General features: G+C 49.3%; 1 long non-coding RNA gene across 2 annotated transcripts in view; it reads left to right on the top strand.

The window, feature by feature from the left end:
* The first annotated feature begins 16,491 nt into the window (after positions 1–16,491).
* The window catches only part of LOC112066409 (uncharacterized), a 370,823-nt gene continuing 360,170 nt past the window's right edge, over positions 16,492–27,144 (top strand). For both annotated transcript variants that reach the window (XR_003683400.2, XR_003683399.1), the window contains exon 1: positions 16,492–16,561. This is a non-coding gene — a long non-coding RNA (uncharacterized lncRNA). The remainder of the gene's footprint in view (positions 16,562–27,144) is intronic.

Below are 27,144 nucleotides of genomic sequence, written 5' to 3'. Positions count from 1 at the left end.
TAAGTAAGATGAGGCTTAAGCATACTCTCAGTGGTTAGGACTTAAACTTGGGTATGCCTGATTCCAAAACCATGTTCACCATTTAATCTCCCCCAAATTACAGAGCCCCTGTCTACTACATGCACTGAGAATCACCTTTGTGCCAGATACACCCTTGGAGGAAAGTTCCTCTATTTATTTCTAAGACAAACTGAGTTCTGTTTTCCCTACGCATCCCAACCCACACAGTGACATACACAGGCCCCCAAGTCACACGACCGCGCGCAACCGTTTTCTCCTTTTCCTTCAAGCTGTCTTCCAGGCCTGTCTCTCTGGCAAATAGCCATCACCCGTGAAGACCTTTCCAGTGAGTACACATGTCGGGGAGGGTTTTCCTTAACTAGCTTGACTCACCAGGACGCAGGCTGTCTGGATTTCTGTCTCCTCGCGTTTCCTGGAGTGAGGACATGTGACAGCCACAATCATAACCAGCCTGTAGAGTCTATTTGTTCAGCTGGGCGTCTCCTGACCGTGTCAGTCGACCTGGCTCTTCATTCCCATTTAGGTTCTGGGGAGACCTTTTCCCTCTGCAGCCCCATTCTCCACTCCACTGGCTTTCCTGGCCTGGGGTTGTGCAAGGAACTGGGAACCCAGAAGAAGGCAAGGAAGGGGCAGATTTATGAGAATATACAGCTTGGTTCTGTGTGTGTGCGTGTGTTTCTGTGAGCATATGCACATGCATGCCCTCAGGGAGCAATGGGAGGATACACTTAGTTGGATTTAGAAGGTCTTAGTTTGTTCTCTGGATTGTTTCACTGTTGCTGGACCTTGGCTGGGACAGCTCAGTTGGGACCAGTGGGTAGAAGTTCTTGGAGTTACACTTGGAAACATACAATTACAATGTAGTATTATAGTAGACATGCCTTTGGTTGCCCTGAACCTTTGAACACTGGGGTGGGTTAGATTAGACTCCCAAATCTTCGTGGCTTAAAGCAATAAAAGTTATTTCTCATTTATGCTGTGTGTTCATCATGGGACATCTGGGGGTCTACCTCACTCTGGGACTCAGGCTGACAGACAGGCCACCATGTGCCAGTGGCCCTGGTGGAGGAAAGTGAAAGAGCAGGTGCATCTCACACTGCTAACAGTAAGCTTGTTATTCAGAAGTGTCACAATCTCTTCTCCTGTTTCAGTGGCCAAAGCAAGTCATAAGGGCATGACTGTTTTCAAAGGGAACAAGGAAGTACAATATTACCATGTGACCAGAAGGAAAGAGAACTATAATATATGTGAACATATATGTGCTAATGACCATCAGCATATCCTTTCCTGATTTTGGAGAATTTTCTAGTTTCTGAATTCTACTTTTCTAAGATAGAAGTCAGAAATTCACTCTGATGGCGGAATAATGGCCACCCAGAGATGTCCAGGTCCCCAGAACCTGTGAAGATGTCTTACATGGCAGAGGGACTTTGCAGATATGATTACATGAAGGATCTTGAGCTGGGATTATCCAGGTGGCCCAGCATCATTACAAGGGTCCTTATAAGGAAAGAGGGAGGTGGGAGAAGCAGAGTCAGAGAGGGAGGTGTGAGGAGGGGCACAAGCTTGCAGTGATTGATGCAGAGAGCCTTGGGCCCAGGAATGCAAGCGGCTCTCAGGAGCTGGGGCAGTGGAGGCTTGTTCCAGGGGGAGGGTCTGCAGGGATCATTTCTCCCTACAGAGTAATGACGTGAGCAGATCTCTGTAAAAAGGCTGAATTGGGTTGTGAGATAATATAATTCACTTTGCTTTTATGTTTACATTCAATCATTTTCTTCTTTTCACCTCATCTGAGAAATATTTGGATTATTTACCCATTAACGATATCCACAGAATCCCAGTGGGATAAAGCAATGGGCAATTATCCCCATGTTCATGCGTCTTCCTGTTGACTGTATCTACAGTATCTAGGCCGACCTGGGCTGAGATCACCTGGTGGCTCTGGTTTTCTGTAGGTCTGACTGCAGCTTGGGCTCAGGTCTGGGTCCTGGGCTGAAGGAACAGAAGCTCTCCCAGGTCACGGTAGACCACCAGAGCACAGAAGCAAGCGCACTGGCAGCCCAATCACATTCCGAGTCTCCACGGGAGTCTCCACTCCTGTCCTGACAGCTAATGCCCCATTGAGCAGCGCGTGTAGTTAAGCCACAGCTGGGGTGTGGTAAGGGGGAAGGGATGCAAACACTGTTATTGGGGTGTGAAGACCTGGACCTAATTCAGTCTACCACAATAGAGAAGAAAATATAGGTTTGGGGAAATTAAGGTTGTTTTCCTGGATCTCATAGAACTAAGTCTTTTGAGACAAGGCTACTTCTCCACTCATTACTCTACACTGTCACCAAGGCAGATCTCATGAAAACCTCCAGCAGGTAACCTTCTGGGCACTAATGTCTCATTTTGTCCTGGCCTTGTCTTTCTGTTTCTGGAGGTTTGTCTGTTTCCAAACCACAGTGTTTCAACAACTCAGCTCACCATTTATCCCTCCGGGGAACTCTCTCTCTCTCTCTCTCTCTCTCTCTCTCCGATCAATTCTATCCCTGTTTCTGTGATGACATGTCTCTCTCCGGGTCTGTGTCTACTCATCTGTAATGAGATCCCGTTCTCGGCTGCACGTGTGGGGCGGCAGCTCCCTGCAAGCAGAGGATCTGGATCCTTCTGGTAGCAGTTTGCAGGCTGCTCCAGCCCTTCCTCCGTGCAGCCCTTCCTCTGTGCAGTGCTCCCCTGGTCCACGGGGTGGGGTGACAGCGCTGCCAGAAATGCAAACCGTGTCTCAGGCATACTCAGAGCCGGGGACTGTCCACAGGGAGGAGCTAGTTCTGCTTTGAGGGCCCTGGCCTGCTCAGACCCTGCATGGAGTACTGTGTTATAAGGGTGGCCCTATAAAGCAGAAGCTTGTTTCGGGGTGGAGTGATGGCGCGTCAGGTATGCATTTAACTCCTTTCAATAAGCGCTTCCTGAGCCCTAGCAATGCGCCAGGACAGCTTCTGAGAAGCGAGTTACAGGAGTGCCCAGTCAAATACAGACCCGGTCCTCATGAGGCTTAGGTCCAGTGGGAGAGATGAGGGCATTAAATAAGCAGTTACATTTTCTCCTTCAAGCTTGGCAAAAACCATGCAAACAAGAGCGGGAGTGTTGGGGGGTATTCTTAAGAGCTTTAGGGCCTTGTCTGAGAAAAGTAAGTCATTTTTTTCCTGTCTTGCTGCAAATAATGAATGGCCGTGTTGCACGGGAACCCTTAGTTCCAACTCTTTGTGTTTCTGTAGCGGGAAGGACAATCATACTTTCCAAGAGGGAAAGATTTGGGAGGAGCACTGCTGACATTCTCCTCCACGCCTACAACCCACTCGTTCCGTCCCAGCGAAGGAAAAGTGATTCCGATCCAATGAATGAATTTGGGGCAAGGAACCGAGTGTGAAGCAGAGTTCATGATGAGTTGTAGGACCTCCAAGGAGAACTGGAAACTGTTTGGACCTGAGGTTCAAGGAAGTGAAGTGACTTGGCTTCCTTTGTCCTTGTGTGTGGCAGAGACAAGAGGCGAACCCATCTCTCCTGATCCCCTGGATGGGCAAAGAAGGGAAAGGCTGGCAGCCGGGACGGTTAGTGGCCGTGGTAATCATGGTGAGACAGATGGGCACAGACCAGGCAGAGTCGAGGAGATGTGGAGGCTCTGAGGGGTGATGGACAGGAATTCAGAAATGGTTCCAATGGGGACCTGAGGGAGGAGGGGCTGGGAGTGCAGGTTCCCAGCTCAGGTGAACGTGTGGAGCATCTGTGGCCTCGAGACGGAGCCACAATCACTCGGTTTTGCAGTTGGAGGAGTCGTGACACTGGACGTGGGTTCTCCCTGAGCAGCTGTTGTGCAAACAGGGAGACTCTTAAATGGAATTTACAAAGCGGTGGTCTTCAGGCTGAATCTAGCTTGTTGATGTGTTTTGTTTTACCCAGACAAAATTTAAAGCTGTGAATTAGCTGGAGGAAAAAAAAAAAAAAGTGGAGGATTATAAGTCAAAATCTGAATTTTGATTTATTTTCTTAAGAAGAAAAGACTCAATTATACCCCAATAAAGATGTTAAAAAAAAAAGAAGAAAAGAAGAAAAGACTGGGGAACCCTTGGGCCCACACTCCTGATTGGCAGTCATCTCTTGAAGCTGGTTGGGGGTCATTCCCTTTCGCTGGGGTTGGAGCTCCCAGTTTGCCGCCGTCCTCATGGATCTGTCTGTTTCACACACTCACTCAGCTTCTCTTCCAGGGTACCTGCCTGGATCCAGTGGGCATTTGGGTTGGCAGCCCCCGTTCCACCTTGAATGTTGGGTTTAAACTCTCCTGGGTTAGAGATACTTTTGAAATTTTATTAAGTTAAAGACCTCTCCAGAGAGATGTGCTTTGCACTTGAAACTTTTGCATAAAATTACTGGTGGTTTCCAGACCCTCTAAAGCTGTTTAGAACCTGGTTCCCAGGTTAAAAACCCCTGCTTTGAAAAAAGGATCGCCCAGTTTCTTTGAAACTGCAGAAGCATTTTACAGCTTATAAAGCATGCCCCTTTTCCCTGCAGAGCTTGTGGTGTCCCCTCTCTTAATTCCCATAGCACCTCCTTCCACACCCTTGCCTTATACCCTCTGTAGGCAAGTGTAGGGGTCATCCAGCCTCCTTTACAGATGAAGAGAGAGGTCCAGGGACTCTGAGTGACTTATGCAGAGCTGCACAGGCGGGATCTGTAGGGGCTGGCACTCAGCTCACCCCACGATTCCAGCTTTAGTCTTCCTTTCCTTCCATTTGCCAGTCGGTTATAAATAGCTCAAAGAAGATTTTATTTCCAGCTTCGAAGTGACATGTGCTGTCAGCAATACCACAAAATACTTCATTGATGTTTTTAAGGGGGTAGGGAAGAGGGAATAAAATTGCTTATTTGCCCAAAGCAATGTTCAGTGAAGTGAAATCCATTGACTCCCCTTGGGACTCTGCTTTTCCCAAGTGAATGGATTTTCAAATTTGGAACACAGGTGGCCTTCAGGCTGAATGGCCGCAGCCCGCCTCTCTGATTAATGCGATCAGTGCCACACTTGAGGGAGGGCTAGGAGTCGGGGACACGCCCACTCCTCACCACCCACTGCTGGCCTGGGGAAAACCATGTGAACAGGAGTAGGGGAGTGGGAGCGGGGGCCGTTCCCAACTGCTTTGGGGGCCTTGTCTGGAAAGGGTAAGCCGTTCTTTTTCTGTCTTGCTGCACGCACGTCAGGGTGAAGGCAGGAGGGAGAAGGCGTTTCTCTTCATGCTGAGCTTTCCCAGCACAAGAGGAAATCACAGCCAAACCTTTGCAATCACAGAGAAGGGTTTGTGTAAGACGGTGTGGTGACACCGGGTGATTTTTGATGATATAACAGCCAGGGGATCCAGGAATAAGCAACAGGGCTGAGCACCGACATAGAAAAGGGAAGGAAAGTAACCCAGGATTATTATATAAGAAACCCTGAGACACAAAACCTGGTGCAGAAGGCTGGTAAATGAAGAAGGATGTTCGGGGCTCGTTCATAGCCGAAGAAGCTCTTCCTTGGCCTGAACTACTAGAAACAGCCAAGAGTTACGCAGTGCTTTACATACTCTGCACCTCGTGAGCTGCTTCTCCAAGACTCTCTGGAACGAAATTCATTCTTATTGCACCCATTCGGTGGATGAGATAATTGGGGCGTGAAGAGGCTCAGTCACTTGCTCGAGGTCACACAGTGGTGTGTGGTTGAGTCTGACAGTTTCGCCCCAGAGTTTCTCTTTAACCTCTTTGCCTTACTGCCTCAGCGAGCAGAGATTGAAATAGAGAAAGCTCCCATCCCTAGAGGAAAAAGGAACCCCGGAGAGAGAAAGAGGCAGAAACAGGCTGTCGGCCGCAGTGTCTGGCCCTGGGAGGGCTCAGGTCGCCTGTCTGAGAAAGAGAAACAAACCACTGGAAAGAGGAAGGGGCAATGAGACCCCCGCTGAGGGCTGACCCTGGGTCTGATCCCTTTGGACTCTCCAAAGGGAGAGAAATGAGAGCTGATTCATGTCCTGACCTTTTAACACTACTCTGAAAGAGGGTGGTGACCTTATTTATCTTATTCACAGCTGTGTCCCCACGGGCTCCTCACAGGTGCTCAGAAAAGCCTTGTGGAATGAATGTGGAAAGTAACTGGCCCAATGTCAGCCACCATTACTTAAACTGAGGTCTGTTTGTGCTGAGGGTAAGCTGGATGTACTCATCTCTGTGCATTCAAGACGGTGAGAACCGATGGAATTTAGGTCCACGTGCCCTGGTGGAGCAGCTCGCTGGGAGCCAGCGCTATTTCACCCATCAGAGTTTGGGGAGAAGTTCACCGCATTTATTATTCAGCTCAACTCAGCGTGCATCTATTGGGCTCCGACCATGTGCCCAGCATTGTATTTGGTGTCTGAATAACACTGAAGAAACAGAAGACAGGCATCATCTCAGCCTTTGAGAAGCTTCTCCTATAGACATGGAGATAAAGTGAATATCTCAAGGAATCTTATTCTCTTTCTTCAAATGTGAAACGAGGAACTTGTTTTTACCAGATGTGTCTTCTTACTACGACGCTGTAAGCTCCTCCCAGAACTGACCCAGAGGCAAGACTTTGGGTGCAGTTTGTTTATTATGGATGTGATCCCAGGAAGCACCTGCATGAGAGTGGGATGGGTCCTGGGGAAGGAAGGAAAGCCACGAAGAATGTATTGATGAAGGGCTCCTGTAGCAGGCGGCTGGAAGTCCATCTCACTGCGGACCTCTGGGAGCCAGTTTCGGACACACCCCAGAACTGTCCTGCTGCAGGTCGAGGAGGCCGGGGTCTTCATCCACCAACCCCACCCCTGGGGTCTTCATTTGCCGACTCTATCCGTGGTTGGTTCCATGGCTGCTCCTGCATCACTGAGTCCCCGGACTGTCCAGCCTGCCCTTTGCCCAGGGCACATCCTTAGGTAGAGAGATGCAGGGAGCGTGGCAAGTACAGGGAGTCAGTAGGAGCCCCGGGTAGGCTGAGCAGGTCACAGGGAAGGGACCCAGCAACACCTGTGTCCGTGACAGGAGCCATCCCCATTTTACCCACCTCTGTATCTTCATGTAGGAAGTGCTGGGTGCATTCGTGTTGAATGAATACGTGAATGAATTCTCCCTCTGATTCTGACTTTCCCCATTTCGATGGCCTCTGAAACAACACTGACCACTGGATAACAGAATATAATATAGTGCTGTCCTGCAGCAGGGCAGACCACAGGTGATGGAGGAGGTGGACAAAGGGGGGCTCAGAACCGGCTGGAGGGGCCAGGAGGCTGTCTGTGGGGATGGGCCTGAGCCAGGCTGTGAAGGACGGGCGGGGCTTCCGGAAGGGTGAGAGGGAGGCACGGCAGGCCTGGGCACGCAGAGAGGCAGGAAAGAGCACGGTGTCCAGGATGGAACTTTCCAGGCCACGCTGGCTCTGATGCCCCGCGGCCCGGGCCTCAGCCCCCTCTTGCTGATGGCAGTCTGGAGCGGACGCCACAGGCCCGAGCTGCCCCATGAAAGCTCCTGGGGCTCCAGCCTCTGGCCCTGGCTCCTCTCGCCCTTGATTTGGGGCCTGAGCGTGAGTCTGGAGTCTTCCCACGTGGCCTCCAAGCCTGGCTCTGCTCTTACTGGTTGAACGGGCCTGGGGAGGTGCAAGGATCACGCGGAGCCCTGTCTGTAAAACGAGATCATAATGGCACACACCTCTCCTTGTGGTGTTGTGAAACCAGCTAATGCACGTGATGGGCTTAGAACAGGGCGTGGCCCACAGCGCGCGCTGCGGGAGGGTTTCCTGTGACTGCAGCTCAATCAGGATCCGGTTTCTCGCCCCGCCCCCCCGGGGTGCTGAGGATACCCGGAGGGGCATGCGCAGTTCTTCAGGATCCGGTTTCTCGCCCCGCCCCCCCGGGGTGCTGAGGATACCCGGAGGGGCATGCGCAGTTCTCGGCACATCGTAGGTACTTCGAGGGCACTTGTTATTGGAATTTATTTTTAATAAATTTATTTATTTATTTATTTATGGCTGTGTTGGGTCTTCGTTTCTGTGCGTGGGCTTCCTCCAGTTGCGGCGAGCGGGGGCCACTCCTCATCGCGGTGCGCGGGCCTCTCACTGTCGCGGCCTCTCGTTGCGGAGCACAGGCTCCGGACGCGCAGGCTCAGTAGTTGGGCTCATGGGCTTAGTTGCTCCGCGGCACGTGGGATCCTCCCAGACCAGGGCTCGAACCCGTGTCCCCTGCATCGGCAGGCGGATTCTCAACCACTGCGCCACCAGGGAAGCCCTGGAATTTATTTTTATTTCACAGATGCTTCTCATTGTGTCTGAGGCCTGACCTTGGTTTCCCAGTGATCACTCCGCCTTTCCCCGCCCTCACCCGCCTCCCACGCCCCCCGGTTAGCAGCTCACCCCGCTCCGCTCAGCCTCAGGCGCTGGTACCCGGGCACCCAGGCGCGTGTGGAGGGTGAGGAGGAAGGGAGCGCGGGTGGGGAGGACGTCCTCCGATCTGCGGTGGTGTGAGGGCCGGTGCTTCGCTTTCTCCCGCTGTGTCACCCGAGCAAGTTACCCACCTGGCTGAGCCTCAGGTCTGCTGCGAATCTGGAAAGGGGTCAGTTGTACCTATTGCCTGGGGCTGCTGGGAGAATTAAATGAAAGTGGCAAAGCGAAGTGGCAAGCCCCGTTTCTGTCCCCGCCCCCTCAATTTCTTCCATTTCTGGGAGAAAGAAGAGGAGGAGAGAGAGGAAGCTGGGAACACGGGGCCGAAGGAGGCAGTTGGTGTTGGGGACTCGGTTCCGGGGCTGCGTCTCCTCACTGTGATCTTGGGAAAGTTGTTTTACTGCCCCCAGTGCGGTTCCTTGTTTGAAACATGGATCTAATCATGCCTGGCTTGTTATTTTCTTGCAGGATTGGGATGGAGATCAAAGCTCCAGTGCGTGAGAGGATGGCTTGTAAAATGTAATGCAGGATGCACATGTCAGGTTGTTGTTGTTGCTATAGATATCTCTTTTTTTTTGGTCCAGCAACCTTTCCCTTTCTTTTCAGTAATATCATCCTGCTTTTCCTTCGCACAACCTCCCCTTCTTGTTCTCAGTTCCCAACATTTGGCTCGGCTACTCCCACTCTCCCGGTTTCAGGAGGGACCTGGCTGGTTGTTAAATTCCATTTCTCTGGACTTAGCAATTGATTTAGGGATGGGCAGGGGTCAGTCTGATGAAATGCAGTCCTGTGCTGGAACAATGCGGAGGGAGGATTTTCTGCTGTGATTATAAGATGCAAGGATCTCGTATGGCAGTGGTTTAAGGTGTCGGCTAGTCGTGTGGGCTCTGGAATCAAATTAGATTCTTGTTTCAACTCTGCCATTTATTAGCCGTGTGACTTTGGGTGAGTTACTTAACCTCTCAGTGACTCAACTTTGCCATCTATGAAAAGAGATTAAAATATCACCCACCTTGTGGCATTGTTGAGAGTTTTATTTTTTTAATTAATTAATTTATTTATTTATTTTTGGCTGCATTGGGTCTTTGTTGCTGCGCGCAGGCTTTCTGTAGTCGTGGCGAGCGGGGGCTACTCTTCTTTGCGGTGCGCGGGCTTCTCACTGCGGTGGCTCCTTTTGTTGCGGAGCACGGGCTCTAGGCACGTGGGCTCAGTAGCTGTGGCACGTGGGCTCAGTAGTTGTGGCCCCAGGCTCTAGAGCGCAGACTCGGTAGTTGTGGCACATGGGCTTAGTTGCTCCGCGGCATGTGGGATCTTCCTGGACGAGGAATCGAACCCGTGTCCCCTGCATCGGCAGGCGGATTCTTAACCACTGCACCACCAGGGAAGTCCATGCTGAGAGTTTTAAATGACTGAATATTCAAGAAATATTTAGCATATTGTCAGGACTGAGTAGGCACTTAATAGATATTAGCTAATATCAGTTGTTAGGTTAGCTTGGAACTGCCAACAGTCACCATGAGAAGAGAGTCTGTCTGACATTGAAGTCAGTACAGGTTTATGACATGAGGAGACTGAGTCCTGATGTTATCACTTGAGCACCTGGATCCATCCATGCCTGAAGCCAACCATCTCTAGAATTTCTTATTTAAGCTGATTAGATTTGATTTTCTATTACTTGCAACTGAAAGAGTCTTAACTCTTGTAACTATTATTCCCACATAAAAAAGACTGATTGTTGCTAGCACGTTAGAACTTTCTGTGATTCTCCTTCCTCTTCAGGCTAAAGTTCCAATTCCTTGGCTAAACCTCCGAGAGTTCATGACCTGGCCCCTGCCTAACTCATTGGCCTCCCTTTTCTCTGTATACACTTGTCCTCTACTTTCCCACCTTTCCCAACTTGCGGAGCCCTAAGCCCATCCTGCCCCCTCTTCCTCTGTGACTTTGCACATGCAGTTTCCATTCCTGGGAATGCCCTTCCCCACTGGGTTGCCTCTTTCGCACGTGCTCTTGCTTTGAGAAGCTCTCACCAACTCTTCTGAGAGTGGCTCAGTTTCCCCTCCTGTATCTTTGCATAAGAGGCACTTTTTCCAGCAAGGATCTTCACCCTTATCCCAACACTGAGATTTCCTTGAGGGCAGGGACCATTTAGATAGGAATAATTAGTGCTACATCCCCAGGGTCTGGGACACAGCCTACTGCGTAGAAAGTGCCCAGTGTGCATTCATGGATGGACTCAAAACCACCCATGAGAGTGGGAATGAGAGATGAAAGACAAAAGCAAAATGACAGCGTTTTGATATGCTAAGAGCCCCTAATGTGATTTGTTAAACACCCCCAAGCCTTTAGGGTACCAGAGGAGGCAGCCAGTTCAGAAGCTCTGCAGCTGAGGTTCCTGTTGGATATTCGCTCATGGCTGGTTTGGCCATGTCACTGACAGTGAAGCCAGCTTCCGCCTGACAGGTGCTTGATTAATAAAACCCCCAGACTCGTATAGGCCCTGACATGTCCAGTGAATAAGACGGCAAGTTAGAGAGGTGGAAACTCTACTGCAAGCCAAGATTTAAAAGGTCCTTGTAGCCCTTATTTATGGAGTTTGGGTTTCCCTTTAACTCTTCAGTGAGAATGGGATGGCTTGCCAGCCCTAAATACTAATGAATTTTGGGCTGTGTTCTGCCTCCTGGCAGGCAGTGCTTAATAAATGTTCCCATCTTTCTACAGGGAACTCGCTCTCTCTGCTAATTGCTGTCAGCATCCATCATGATCACCGAGAGAGCAGTAACCCAGCCAGAGGGGCCTTGGAGCCGAGCTGAGCTCCATCACCAGGAGGCAAGGGGGCCATGAGGGGTTGTACCTGCTGGACATGTCCGCCGGCAGGCGCCAAGGCACATGCACAGCAGGAGTCTGGACCAGCAGTTCACAGACTGGGCACCTTGGAGCCCCTTGCTCTGGGGGAGGGCTGAGCAACCACCGTGGGGCCTGGGGGTGGCCGAGCTGTGGGCACCACATTCCATCAGCCTCTTAATCAGACCAGCCTGCCTTTATCTCTTTTATACCTCAGACCAGCCCTAAAGAGTTTGTCAAAGGAGTTCTGCTTATTTGGAAAGAAAATTGGAAAACCACAGATCTAGTCCAATTCTGACCTTTAACAGTCTGGGGGCCAAGGAGTGGTGAGGAGGGAGGTGCCACAAGGTCAAAGAGAAAGTCAGGTTCAGACCTGGGACATGAACCTGGGTCTCCTGATTGCACGGACCGCATTTCCGGGGTTTGGTTTGTTTTTAGTTTTCCTCATCCCATGTCCATCTGTTTTATACTTTAACGAATGCACGAGCACCAGCCCCTGTGTGTCAACCTTAGAGACTGTAAGTGAGGGAGAGTGAGGGAGAGAGAGCAGCCAAAGGGCAGAGCGCAAGCCACACATGCTGGTCATTGGTTGCGAACGTCGCAGACTTACTCTCATTTATTTAGCGAACTTTTGCTGATTGCATGTTATACGCTGAAGGTACAGGCAAAACATCACACAGGTCCTGATGTATGAGAGCTTATGGGCCAGTGAAGGAAGGATAAGGAAACAAGCAAGTGAACAGAAATAAAATAACTACAATCTTTGTTTCATGTGGTGAAAGAAACAATGTTCTGTGATGGAGTGTCAGGGCGACGTACTTCACAGGGTGGTCACGGGAAGACTTCTTCTGAGGAGGGGCCGTTTGAGTTGGGGCCTGAGAGTAAGGCATCAGGCAATTCAGAGCAGGGAAAAGTGTTCTGGCAGCGGCCTCCAGGCAGATCCAGTGCCATCCAGGGGGAGCACGTGTAACCCCCTGGCCTCTGTGTTCCTCGACCCCTTCCCCTCGGTGCTTTGCCCCAGGCATCTCCAGCCACTCACGCCAGGGCCACCTCTGAAACCTCCACTGAGAAGATCGTGCGTTCTGGCCACCACCGCCCACTAGGTGTCCCAGCGCCAAAATGGCATGAGTTAGAAGCAATCAGATTAGGAACCCTTCCTGCATTTGCTTTTGTTCTCTCTCCCTTTCGCCCTGTTTCAGTGGATGATGCTTCCTGCTTCTATCAAAGGGACACTCCCACCTGTGGCCTGGTTACAGGGTCGCTCCTCCACTGGGGTGACTCACGTTCTAACACTTCGCGCCCGTACCACTGCCCCACTAGCTTCAGGCGCTTGCCTCTGGTCTCCATCCTAGGGGCACATGTCCCGTGTCCTCTGACTTCCTCATCGTCCGTTCCCCCTCTGCCGCCACCGTTTGGGCTGAACGTGACCCCATCCTCCGCTACGGCAACAGCTTTGCCAGGTCACCGTCAACCTCCAAGCTGGCGAGTTCGAGGGTCTCTTCCGTGTCATCACATCTGTTTCCTAGTCACATTTCACATGCTTGGCTCCTCTGGCTTCTTGAAACTGCTTTAGCTTCCCTCCCACAGCTTCCCTCCCAGGCCATCTTCACGCAGTCTTCTCCGCTGGATGCCCTCCCCTGCTCTGGGTCTGAATGTTGGATCAGCTCTGGGTCCCTTTTTCTTCTTTACCTGCACACTGTCCTTAGGTGACCTCATCCACTTCCATGGCTTTAAATACCATCTTCATGGTAATGACTTCCAAATTTATATCTCCAGCACTAACATCCTGAAGCTGCAGACTCATATATCCTGTGACTTGACATCTCCACTTAGATGACTAATGAGCATCTCAACTTAATACATCAAAAAAAGTCTTAATTTTCTCACCTTACCTCCACAGTTGCTCCTCCTTTACTGTTCGCCATCTTGGTAAATGTCACCATCTTCTCCCCAGTCACTCAGGCCCAGGTCCCGGGAATCATCTTTAATTCATCTAAGCCCTTCACCCCACATCCAGCCCACAAGTGAGCCCTGTGGGTGCTCTCCTGAAGAGAGATTCTGAATCTGTTCACTTCTCTCCAACTCCCCTGCTGCTGCAAGTGGCCCAGACTCCACCATTTCTCCCTCAGCTTTTACGGCAGTCTCCCAACTGGTCTCTATGTTGCCAGCATTGCTTCCTAGAATCTGTTCTTTATATAGCATACTGAGTGCTCTTTGAAAACTGTAAATCAGATCTCGTCACTCATCAACTTAAGGACCTTCAAAAATTCCCACTTGCATTTAAATTTAAACTATTTGCCATGCCAAACAAATCATTATATGAGCTGGCCCCCGCCTGCCTTTGACTTCATCTCATACTGCCCTTGACTTCTCTCAGCATACTTTGTCCACTCTGGCCTTTACCCTTTCTACCCTCTCTTCCTTCCTTCCTTCCCTCTCTTCCTCCCTCCCTCGTTTCCTCCCTCCCTCCCTCCCTTCTCATCAAGTCCATTTCTGCCTGAGAGCCTGTGTTAGTTTTCTCCTGCTGTGTAACAAATGGGCAGAAACTTACCAGCATGTATAGTGGCTCCATAAAGTCGGCAGTCTCTCTCTTCTGTTTCCCAATTTGCCGTGGGGAATCAGCCGGCTCGGGCGTGTGGGGTGGGGAACAGGGGACAGCTTAACAAAGGGACCTGAGAGGGAGCCGAATAAAGCCATCCAGAACCTTTTTCCTGCACCAGCCTCTTCAGCAGAAGTCACACTCTATGACTAATCAGGAGCCGCAAGTCCTAAGGCTGCAGAGGACAAAAGGAAATATAAATGTTACATAAAGATAATAGCACCGATCTGAAAGCTCTGTGGTGAGGAGTTGCTCTTACCCTGTAATTGTCACCAGGCTGTGTCAGCGCCAGAGGCAGGGAGTCACTTTGGAGGGCCTGACAGACGGAGGGATGTTATGTCTCTGGGGATGCTTGCATATGGGTCATTCTGGAAACGGAGACAGGGCCAAATTCTTCTTCTGCCAGCACAGCTCCGAGCTGGCTGCTGGTGGGGCAGGAGCAGCATGGGGGAGAGATGGGGAGGGAGACCAGCCTCCACCTGGTGCCTTCTGTGGTCAGGTAAGGTGCTGGGCTTGCTACCCAACTCAGCACCAGCAATGCCGGACTTGCAGTCTTGTGATAAGACCAGCTCTTGCTGACGGTTGATCTGGAAAATATTTCTTCTCCCCTTCTCCTTGGATAAGCCCTATGGATTCTTTCAGCCTTGACTCAGATAATACACCCTCCAAAAAGCTTTTCCTGATTTCTCTTCTCCAGACTGGAAGAAGTGTCTCTCTACCCTCCCTTAGCCTCTAGAACTTCCTTTCTCACTACCATGCCAAGTTTGCTGCTTATACTTTCTGAGCTTTTGCAGGCCAAGGACTATGGTTTGCTGCTTATACTTTCTGAGTATAGTTGGCTGCTTATACTTCCTGAGCTTTTGCAGGCCAAGGACTGTGTCTTTCTTTTTTCCATCTCTATTGTATCAACACCAAGCACATTGTCTGGCAATTAGCCACTGCTCAGTCTGTGCTAATGTAATGAGTCTCCAATGCGACTCTCATGGAGATCCTGACATCCAGCTGGTTGAATCAGCATTGTAACTGCTCTCACATTTCAAATGAAGAAACTGGACACCGTGGCAGTAACATAACTTGCCCAAGGACACAGTGCTAATGAACCATAGAGCTTGGTTTTGAATCATCATTATTATTATATTGATAGTTTCGATTGGCTGAGCACGTACTATGTGTCAGGCACCGTACTTCGTTCTTCACATGCATTATCTCTTATCCATCCTCACGTTAATCCCGGAAGTTATATATTATCCCCATGGTATGGATGGAAAAACTGAGGATCAGGGAGACTTATTACCTTTCCGAGGTTATACAGATAGTGTAGTGGTGTGACGGGTTGGGATCCAGGTGTGTCTGCTACCAAAACCCATGGTCCTTTTGCTGTAGCGTACTTTCTCCTAATCTACTAATAGAAGGCAAGGTGGATACAAAAAGGGAACAGTCGAAGAGGTGGTTGATGGATTCAGAGTACGATGGTTGAAAGTCCTCAAAGTCAATGTGAGGTATGAAGACAGAGCATCGTATAGTCTTTGCTGGCAGGCACTTGACTGTAGCTTAAGCAACGATAGAAGATCATTAGAAGAAAGGATGTGTTCCCAAAGCGGGGTGGATGATCACCACAAGAAAAAACCTGAAATTCAGAGGAGCAAAATTGGTCAGGGAGTAGGGCCAAGAGACATAATGCTTTGGGGAGCGAGTGTGAGTGCCATTTTGCTGTTGTTGTTTCTTGCCGACTTTCTCTGCTGGAGTTTGGGCTGCAGAGGTCGGAGTCTTTACTGGTGCATCCCCAGCATACAGCACCTGAGTGGCACGTAGTAGACACTCAATAAAGAAGTCTAGAGGCACAAATGACCCCAATCCTTCTGGTCACTAAAGGGGTGTCTTTTGGTCCATCACCAAAATATTTCATTGGGTCTTCCCAAGTGGAGGTGAACTACTTTTCACCTCTGGAAAACCATTCTATGTTTGTTGTTGTTTTTCCATGCTCCATGCTGTTCAAGTAGTTTTTTTTGTTTTTTTTTTTAAAGAGTTTTACCGAGGATCATTGACTTACAGTAAACAGAACATATTTAAAGCATACCGTTTGATAAGTTTTGATATATGTATGCAACTATCATCAAATGTATGAAACATTTATTTTTATTGAAGTAGAGTTGATTTACAATGTTGCGCCACCCTTCTGTACACAGCAATGACTCAGTTTCACACATATGTGCATTCTTTTTCATTATGGTTTATCCCAGGAGATTGGATATAGTTCCCTGTGCTCTACAGTAGGGCATTGTTGTTTGTCCATTCAAGATAAGAAACATTTTAATCACCTCCAAAAGTTTCCTCATGCTCCTTTGTGATTTTTCTCTCCGTCCTTCTTGCTCTCTTGTCCCCTTTCAACCACTGATTTGCTTTCTGTCACTATATATTAGTTTATATTTCCTGGATTTTTATATAAATAAATCATACAGTATGTACTCTTTCTTGCTTGGCTTTTGTCATGGGGTATAATTGCTTTGAGATTCATGGAAATTGTTGAGTGTATCAGTAGTTCATTCCTATTCATTGCTGAGTGGTATTCTGTTGTATGCAGGTACCCTAATTTGTTTATCCAGTCAACGGTTGATGAACTTGTGGATTGTTTCCAGTTGTCAGCTACACAGGTAAGGTTTCCATGAATATTCATAGATAAGTCTTTGTAGGAACATATGCTTTTACTTCTCTTGGGTAAATACCCAGGAGTGGAATGGCTGGATCATGTGGTGGGTATAAGTTTAACTTTTTAAGAAACTGCCAACTGTTTTCCAAAGTGGTTTTACCATTTTACAGTATATTAAAGTTCCAGTTCCTCCACATTTTCACCAACCCTTGGTGTGGTCAATTTTCAAAATGTTCTCCACTTGAATAGGTGTGTCATCGTGTCTCATTGTGTTGTTCATTTGCATTTCCCCAACGAGTAATGATGAGGCACTGCAAATATGGGGAGATCTTAGGTCCTTGATAAAGTCATTGAACTGTGACTTAACCAGTCCTGGAAAACCTATGCTGAGATTCTTTTATGTGAGCAGATAACTCTTCTGTGTTGCCTAAGCCATTCTGAGTCTGTCCCTTACAGGAGGCAGCATTGTCACTGGTTTTCTAGGTTGACCAGCCTTATTCCCTACAAGCTGGAGGGGGTGGAAGCAGCACTGGCCTTCAGCCCCAGAAGGTCTCCCGGATGAAATGGTCATTGTGACAAGGGCAATTTCTCAAATCGTGATACCCCTTTTGTAGCTCTTTCACACGTACTATGCCTTTATTCGTCTTTACTCTAAGACCCCAAGATCGTGGCATTATCTTTGTCTTACAGATGAAGAAACTGATATTTCATTCAAATTAAAGTGTAACAGCTTTGAGATAGATTACAGCTTCGATATGACTCCCACTAGGACGTTTTGTTGATGCAGCAACCAAAACTCTGATAGTGGAATTTCAGGTGTGAACCTGCAGAGGAGATGGAATTTGAGGGGAATTAGGTCTCTTTGTGCATCCCTGAGAAAAATCATCAAGGACATTGTGTACTGTGCTATATAGGTAGACCTGGGGCCAGGAATCATGGAGATTTTCCTGGCTTCTTGGAGAATGACGTTTTTTAATTTTTTTGAATAGTGTGTAATTTCACAGAAAGCTCGAGGGTCTGGAGCAGAAAAGAGGTTGCCTCTGATCTGGGGAGACGTGGTCCAGTCCGACAGTCTCTCCATTGTTGTGAGGTTATTTCTAGCACCCATGAAGGGGCTAGAGGGAAAAGGGGTTCCTCAGTTGCAAACCTTGAAACAAGCCCTCGTGTGCAGGTGGTTTTTGAAGGATGTGCTCTCAGGAGATGCCAGAGAAGGAACGGGGAAGCAAGCAGGACTGAGAAGGGGAGGAACAGAGCCAAGTTGCCATTTCAGCAAAGTCCCGAGGAGGACACCACAGCCTGAGCCTCCAGGGAGCTCTGGAGCCCAGCTGTGCCGCAGCCTGGAGGGTCACGCCCAGAAGCAGGGGGGCTGGGTCATTCTCCAGCACCTGGGGTCCCTGGCTGAGGACCTCCAGCGGGGGCCGCTTCCCACTGTCCTTGAGCGTGAGGCCAAGTGCTTCAGAGCCCCGAGAGGAGTCCTCCTGTGGAAAGTTTCAGGTTTGGGGTTGAAACGAAAAGTCCACAGAAGCTGGGGAAGGGGGAAGGTACACTCAAAAGAGATCTGAAGAGTCTGGCCACAAAGGAGGACTCCCCTCTCCTCTGGGTGGGTCAGAAGACTCTACTCCCCTTCTGGTGTGGGGTGCAAAATAAATGCAAAGAAGCACAGACCTAGAAGGCAAAGATTAGTGTTTGAGTCATGGCTCTCTTATTCATGACACATATACCTGGGCAAAGTAATTAATCTGAGCGTCAGTTCCTCATCTGTAAAATGAGGACAAACACATGCACCTGCCGGGGCTGCTGGGAGCATTAAAGCAGATTGAGAGCTGTGTACACCATTGTTTAAACTTTGGGTGTCAACGTTTTCTAAACAGAGGACATCCTGTGATGCTGGTGACCACTTCTGGGGGAGCTCCTGGGTGAAGGCATGTGTCCTGATTTGGGGGAGACCCAGACAAGCGCAGGGTATTGGTGAGGGGAAATGCAGAACAGCTCCTGTGTTCCAGAGGATATTATTTTGTTGAATCTTCTCAGTAATCCTATGGTTATTACTGCTTCTCTTTTATAGATATGGAAACCACGGCTCAGCTTGTTCTGCGTATCTTCCCTCCTCTCCCGGAGCTGAGCTGGATGGACTGCTTCCATGGGTCCCTTGCCCCTTGGCTTCTGGTTGGGCGTGTCAGCGGGGGGGCACCAGGAGATGTGAGGTGGGAGGAGAGGAAGCTTCTGGTGTTTCTGCTGCGGGTTGGCTGCCTCCCTCTACTGAAGGCTGCAGCTCCTGTCCACACAGAGGCTGTTCGCTTCCACCCTTCAAGCTTTGGGCTGGCCAGGGTTCCCCTCCTGTTACTGGTCCTTTAGCTCTCCTGCAGTGCCGCCCTTCCCATCTGAATAGTTCTCTGTTAAACTCTCCCCGTGGTACTCATTCTGAGTATGCTACCTGTCCCCTGTCAGAATGCAGAAGCCAAGTAATTGGCCCAAGGTCACACGTCTGGAAGTGATGGGGTTGGGTTTGGAGTTCAGTCTCACTTGAAGCTCATGTTTCTCTCCACGACATCATGGGGCTTGTGTCTGTGCTCTTCTTGGGCAGCCATCAGCAGGCTGATTAGCTGGAGAAGACTGCCATCCCCAGGGGTCTCCTATTCTTGTCTACATCTGACATGTCCTTAGGTCCAATCAGAGCAGGAAAAACCATCATTCGGGGGAAAAGAGAGAAGGCCTCGATGGGATGCGGTGAGGATGACAGATGACCTGCCACTCAGGGCCTGCCCGTGTCTCGTCTGTAAAGCACACTCCTTCCTGAGAAAGCTGCCGAGTTCTGAGATGGGAATTCCCGGGGGTCCACCCAGGGTCGGCCAGCTGTGGGCATCGTCAGCCATAATAGACGAAGGGCCTGCACAGCCAGCTGACCTTTGCAGTGACAGCCCTTCAGTCAGTGCGGGACCCCCACTCCCCCCGTCCACCTGGCGTCCCTATCTTGTGTGCGTGTCCTGCGCTGAGGCATTACCAATAGACAGAGCCCTGGCCGAGGGAACTCGGCCCGTGAAGGGAAGCCCAGGGAAGGACATGGGAGGGGCCAAGCTGAGCATCTGGTGGGCACGCTCACGGCTCCTGCCAAGGGTCTCTTTGGAGGCCCAGGGCCCCCAGGGGCAGGGCCGAGCAGATCAGCAAAGCCCCAGGAGGAGGAAATGGGGCTTCAGTGCTCTCTGATTAATGAACAGATGCCTTTGCCCTTCAGGGAAGATTCCCTGGACACAGGGAAGGAACAGGGATTTTAAGGGCTTTGGGGAAAACTACCACCACCTGGCGATACTGGCGAAAATATATCTATTTTTTCAGGACAAATTTTCTCCCCACCTTGGAGGAAATTAGCTTTGATATATAAAACATAAAGTGAGTTTATGTGTATGTATGTGGAAGAGATGCAGAGAGGCAGGGGAAGGAGAAAATAGCTGGAGGAGAGTGGAGACGCTGAGACAGGGAAAGAGCAAAGAGCGCTGGAAAAGCAGACAGCCCCTTCCAGGATGGCAGAAGAGCACTAGGAGCCTGAGAATCTCTGTTGAGCTGAGTGGGTTGAAGTGTGAGCTGATGGTCAGTGGGGTGGGGGGAGCCCTGTGAAGGGGCAGGTAAGCCCAGCCCAGGACGAATTCACTGCTCTCAGCCTCTCCTTTCAATTTGTTTTGGAGGGAGGAACCTAGAAGACCCAAGGAGAGTATTGACAAGATCAACTTCATAATAAAACAGAAATTGATTTGTGTATTTAATTTCATAAACGGTTTGGCAAATGCTATATGCAAGTTATTATTTTTTTGTTTGTTGTTTGTTTTTGGTTTTTTTTTGCGGTACGCGGGCCTCTCACTGCTGTGGCCTCTCCCGTTGCGGAGCACAGGCTCAGTGGCCATGGCTCACGGGCCCATCCGCTCCACGGCATGTGGGATCCTCCCGGACCGGGGCACGAACCCGTGTCCCCTGCATCGGCAGGCGGGCTCTCAACCACTGCGCCACCAGGGAAGCCCGCAAAGTTATTTTTTAAAGGCATTTGTTCTTTTACTGGGCTTCAGCCAATAAAAAGCATAGGACCCGTGCGTGACAAGGTAGAGTCAGGTGTCACATGCCACCTTGTCAGGTCCTGGATGAAAAGCCACCCAGGGCACAAGCTTGGTGCTGCCACTCACAGACCAGGTGACCTTGGGCTAGTTGCTTAGCTTCTCTCCACCCACTTTATCCCAAACATTGGGTGTCATACATGGACACGTCGGGGTGTTGCTGTGAGGAAGGAATGAGATGGTACCTCAAGTGCGAGATGGGTGAGGGTTAGGGACACAGATGGGACACAGACCGACTTGGCCGCTGACACCTTGGGCTTGTGTTTGTCTGCCCATCCTGGGGAAGTCACTCCTCTTCTAAGTTCTGTCCTTACTGCCCCCAGCCCAGTAGGAGAAATGAAACAAAGCAAAGCAGAGGCGGGGATGAAACTCTAAGGTACTATTAAAAAAGCATCTTCACCTCTCTTTGTGTTTGGGAGTGTATACACAGAAAAGAGAGGTCAAAAGAGAAAGCACAGCTCTATGAATTTGGGCAAATACATTATAATTTCTAGAATGTGGGGCCTCTATTAAACTGAGCTGGGGACTGTGGCTTCTAACTGAGGCCAACGCAGGTCTTCCTACCCATCTACCCTGAGTGGAAGAGAACCGGGCCTACAGAGGAGGTGAGCTCTGCCTTCTCCACCCGCTCAGGGGCCAGAGCAGAGAGCCCACAGAGGGCATCTTGGACAAGGGTGATGCAAGAGGGAGTGGGGCCCTGTTCATAAGGCCCACTTGCCAGCTGCCACGGTTGAACCCCCTCAGTCTTCAATGTCCATGAACATTGAACTTCAAAAGGTTAGGGCTTGGGGTCTAAATCATTTTGTTCCCAAGAGGCTCTTGGGTCCCTAGGCTGATATTTCCATGTTCTTCTTAGAAGAGAATGACAGCTATTGTCCGAGTCCCAGTGTACCCTCCCCCCAGTGCTGTTCTTCCTTGCTTCACGTGCATATAATTATATGGCCACTAAAGTAGATTATCTAAGGATTTGCTGTGTTCACTATAAAAATAGAACAAAGCAGCAGGCAACCTTCAAATCCTAAAAGCTTCTTTCAGTTAAAAACAAAACCATAAACCAAACTCCAGAGCTGCCCATCAGATCCCAGACTACATCAACTCTCCAAGGCTATAGGCTATGGCCAGGAGGGGTCAGAGAAGGATCACGGAGAAGGGAGAACTGGCATCAGGAAGGAGGAGACCCGGGTGGGACAGCCATTCCACCTTCTTTGAGGCAATTCTCAGAGGTGGGAACAGTCCACGTGTGTTTGGAGGAGGTGCTCTGTGGACCGTTTTTGTCTAGGATCGAGGGTTAGGGTAGTACAGGCTTTGCTGGTGAAGGCAGTGAGGTTGGAAAAGAAGGACCTGGTAGGATTTGGTGATACCTCGTATTTATAACCTGACTGGCACCACCCACAAGGCACCTGGACCCAGTTATCTCTAAAGCCTGAGCCACGCCCTGCACATCCCAGGCATAGGAGTCAATGAATTCCCTTTCTGTTCATCTTGTTTGAGTTGAGTTTGTGTTATGTTCAATCGAAATCGTTCTTATCATTTGGAAATGATGGGAGAAGCCAGGAGAATGTGTGAGATGTGTCCATGATGGGGGAACACACAGGGTGAGGGATTGGATGATCAGGAGCGCTCGTGGATAGAATGTGTGAGGAAGGGTGGAAAGAGCATGCAATTCCAGGAAGTTGGAGTCGGTTTCCAATCTTCCTGAGTCCTAGGTGGGGCTCTCTGGGAAAACCATTGTAACATTTGAGCCTCAGTTTCCTCATTTGAACGATGGAGGCAATATTGAAATATGGATACAGTCTGAGGGTCAGATGAGGTGCTTCAGCCACCCAGCGTGCGATGCCGTGTACACAAGCAAGCACGAGCACAGCGGGCTTTCGGCCACTGTGATGTGCCTCTGCGCGATACCTGTTGTTTGCTTCAATAGTAAGAATGGTGATTACACTTTACACACTGGGGTTTTACTCACCTCAAAGTGCTGTCTCCTGCGGTATCTCGTTTTCCTTCAGTGCATCTTTCTTTGGGTTCAAGTGGCTGCCATGCTCGGGGAAGTGGCTGGGGAGACGTGGAACTGACATTTTAAAATCATTTGTCTCTCCCAGGCTTCATGCACACTTAACCCTGTTTAATTATCTCAGCAACCCTTTGAGGCTGGGATTGCTATGTCCATTTTCAGACGGGAAACTGGGTTTCTGCGAGGTTCGTTGACTCGCCTTGGGTCATACCGCTGGCAAGTGGTGGAGCCTGGATTCAAAGCCAGGCTGGAAGGGGAGCGAAGCCCCACCTCCCGGCTGGAAGCGAGGGGTGGGCGGTCTTGTCTCCACCTTATGGCTTCAGCCAAGGAAAGCCCCTGACTTGGGTTGGGGGAGAAGCGGGAGTGAGATGCCATCCCTCCGTCTCTTCCGCCACCAGCATCCTTGGGCCGGTGCCTCAATGCAGGGCTTGCATGGACCTCCTTCCTCACCTCCACCTGTCTCTCTGCTGTGCCTTCCCTGAGGGAGTGGGACTGGCCCCATCCCTGATAATTAAGGCTTTCTTTTCTTGATTTAAACACCAGCGAAGTCACCTCCTCTTTCTCCCACCTCTCAGGATGGCTGCTCAAAAGCAGTTGAGTTGACAACTCAGAAGAGAAGGCACCTCAGACAGCAGCAAACTTTCTCTGACAGTTCCCCTAGGGAGCCTGGAACAGGGGAGCTGTCTATACCTGCAGGAACACCAAATACTCTCCAATTGTTGTGGGTTTTTTTTTTTAAAGAAAAGGGTTTAAACAAGCCCCCACACATCCTCTTATTAAATGGAATAAAATTATAAATGGATATACTTCCCTGGGGGAATATGTTGGTGGAGTCTTTCTTGCACTACTTGTATCAGTATCATTTTTCTAGACTGGGAAGCTGCCTCCACCATATATAAATATATGTGTATATAAATGGTCCACTTTATATACATATATATTTTATATATATGTATAATATCACCTACTATGCACTGGGCATTGTGCCAGATATTAGGGACATGAAGGTGAATAAGATTCACCTTCTTTAAGGAGGTCACGGCTCATTGGAGGTGAGATGGGAGACACTAGGTAAATGGGAACTTGTAGTGAAGGATGTCACGAGGGTCAGTCAGGGTGCCCTGGGGGCACAGAGGTTGGGAGGATGTCCCCTTGCCGTGGAAGGGAGCCTGGGAGAAGCAGAGTCTGAGCTAAAGTGCATGAGAAGTAGGTAGGAAGATACAGGAGAGGTGAGGAGGAGGAAACAGCATTCTTTTTTTTTTAAAGTAGATTATTTATTTATTTATTTATTTATTTGTTTGTTTGTTTTATTTATTTATTTTTGGCTGCCTTGGGGCTTCACTGCTGCGTGTGGGATTTCTCTCTAGTTGCGGTGAGCGGGGGATACTCTTCGTTGCGGTGCGTGGACTTCTCATTTCCGTGGCTTGTCTTGTTGTGGAGCATGGGCTCTAGGTGCACAGGCTTCGGTAGTTGTGGAGCGGGGGGCTCAGTAGTTGTGGCTCACGGGCCCTAGAGCGCAGGCTCAGTAGTTGTGGTGCATGGGCCTAGTTATGGTGCATTGGCCTAGTTACTCCACAGCATGTGGGATCTTCCCGGAGCACGGACTGAACCTGTGTCCCCTGCATTGGCGGGCGGACTTTTTTTTTTAACATCTTTATTGGGGTATAATTGCTTTACAGTGGTGTGTTAGTTTCTGCTGTGTAACAAAGTGAATCAGCTCTACATATACATTTATCCCTATTTCTCCTCCCTCTGGCCCTAGAGCGCAGGCTCAGTAGTTGTGGTGCATGGGCCTAGTTACTCCACAGCATGTGGGATCTTCCCGGAGCACGGACTGAACCTGTGTCCCCTGCATTGGCGGGCGGACTTTTTTTTTTAACATCTTTATTGGGGTATAATTGCTTTACAGTGGTGTGTTAGTTTCTGCTGTGTAACAAAGTGAATCAGCTCTACATATACATTTATCCCTATTTCTCCTCCCTCTTGCGTCTCCCTCCCACCCTCCCTATCCCATCCCTCCAGGTGGTCACAAAGCAATAAGCTGATCTCCCTGTGCTATGCGGCTGCTTCCCACTAGCTAGCTATTTTACATTTGGTAGTGTGTATGTGTCCATGCCACTCTCTCACTTCGTCCCAGCTTCCCCTTCCCACTCCCCATGTCCTCAAGTCCATTCTCTAGTAGGTCTGCGTCTTTATTCCTGTCCTGCCCCTAGGTTCTTCAGAACTTTTTTTTTTGTAATATTCCATGTATATGTGTTAGCCTACAGTATTTGTTTTTCTCTTTCTGATTTACTTCACTGGGTATGACAGTCTCTAAGTCCATCCACCTCACTGCAAATAATTCAATTTCGTTTCCTTTTATGGCTGAGTAATATTCCATTGTATATATGTGCCACATCTTCTTTATCCATTCATCTGTTGATGGACACTTAGGTTGCTTCCATGTCCTGGCTATTGTAAATAGTGCTGGCAGGCGGACTCTTAACCACTGAGGCACCAGGGAAATCCCGGAAAGAGCATTCTTGTAGAAGAAACAGTCTGGCCAAAGGCTTCAGAGGTGAGAAAGGACACTGCTTTGGGGAGACCTGAATACAGCTTGGCTACTTCCCAACGTTTACTGTTTCTAAATAGGGGTGAGGCAGGCAGACTCTGGGAACTTTGTGGTTAAGTGTGTCTGTAAGGGGATGGGATCAACCAGCAACTTTATGGCATCCAGCAATTCACAAATGCTCTCATAGCTAAACCCCCATCTCACCAGCATCCCCCAATGGTCCAGAGAAGTGTGTGTGTCTGATCTTGTTGTGACAATTCCAGCTCTCTGCTTGGGAAAACCAAGGCTTAGGAGATGGCCATGTCTCTTCTGAGCTTAAAAGTGTATTGCCTCACACTTTATATTGGGTTTTTTTTTTTTTTATCAATGCCTAGCAAATGAGCACACATGTAGCAGCTTTAAACAACATATAGTTATTGTCTCACAGTTCCATAGGTCAAGAATCTGGGGCAGAGCTTAGCTGGATTCTCTGCTTCGGGATCTCACCAGCTTGCAATCAAGGCGTTGGCTGGGCTGCATTCTTATGTGAAGGCTCAGCTGGAGAAGGATCTACTTTCAAGCTTTCTCAGTTGTTGTTGGAATTCGTTTCCTTGAAGCTGTAGGATTCACAGCAGCTTGCTTGTTCAAAGTCGGCAAGTATCCTAGGGCAATCTGCTAGCAGGACAGGGTTTTATATAATGTAACATAGTCACAGGAGTGATATCCCTTCTGTTTTGCCATTTTTTATTGGTTAGAAGAGGCTCTGCCCCTTCTCAAGGGGAGGATATTACCAAAGGCATGAATAGCAGGAGGTGGGGATCATGGGACCACCCTGAAGTCTGTTTGCCACACACACCAGCCTTTACCCATGCTGCAGTCCCCTCCCTTGGCTCTCTGTGGCAAGTCCCACCCATCCTCCAAATTGCAGCTCAAATGCACCCCCAGCTCTCCTTGGGAAGGCTCTCTGACTGCCTCTTTCTCCTTCCACGGAGCTACTGCTCTCTCCCACCTCTATCCCAGCCGTTACTGTGAGGTATTGAACTCTCACCGCTGATTTGCAAGTTTCTGTCTCTCGAGGTGGGAACAGAACCTTCTCACTTCTGCATCCCCAGTGCCTGATGCCTGGTGGGTGCTCAGTAAGTATTTATAACTAATCAAATTGATGAATTAAGTGATTTGCTTTGAGTCCCAAGTCTATTTCGGAACTTGAGTCCAATTCCAGGCGTCAATCCACCACACCACCACCTCTCCAATTTCTCAAAAACCAAAACTGAAACTCATTAACATCGTGGATACTCCTGTTAGAACTGATTACGTTTAAAGGAACGGCTCCCCCTGAGACGTAACAGCGATGGATGGTAATACATCACATTGTAATCATGTGATCATTGTAATCATGCTTTTCGAAAGCACTATCATGATCAATATTACGTTCGATTCCTTCAATATTCAGTTGGGTTTGGTCTCCTTATATATGGTGTAAGTAACCGCGGCTCAAAGAGGTGAAACAATTTGCTTAAACCTATTCAGAGGAAAAACAAATCGCCAAGCTGTGACTCAGTGCAGGGCCGTTCATTCCAGTCGTTCAGCAAATGTTTACCGTGGTGCCCGTTTTACGTTAGACGCATCCCTGAGGATGCAGACCTAGAGAGGGTTAGCATCTTAGCCACAGAGAGTTCATGCATCCGTGGTGGAAACCGATTGCTAAGATTGTACATATAAGACAAGTTGACAAATGCAGTGATAGAGTTATGAAGGGGAGGTTTGGGGAATTAAGAGGAGAAATACGTCACCTAAGCGGGAAGAGGGGGTCTTCAAAGTGTGCACGTAAAGTCACTAGGAGCAGGTAGGCAAAGGAGAGCAGGAAGGACTTTTTTGTGTGTGTGTGTTTGTGTGTGTGTGTGTGTGTGTGTGTGTGTGTGTGGCCTAGGTGCGCGGTGTGTGGGGTC

The sequence above is a fragment of the Physeter macrocephalus genome, chromosome 15 (genome assembly GCF_002837175.3).
Source record: "Physeter macrocephalus isolate SW-GA chromosome 15, ASM283717v5, whole genome shotgun sequence".
Classification (NCBI taxonomy): domain Eukaryota; kingdom Metazoa; phylum Chordata; class Mammalia; order Artiodactyla; family Physeteridae; genus Physeter; species Physeter macrocephalus.
Note: the sequence above shows the minus strand (reverse complement) of the source record. Positions and strands in the feature narration are given on the sequence as shown.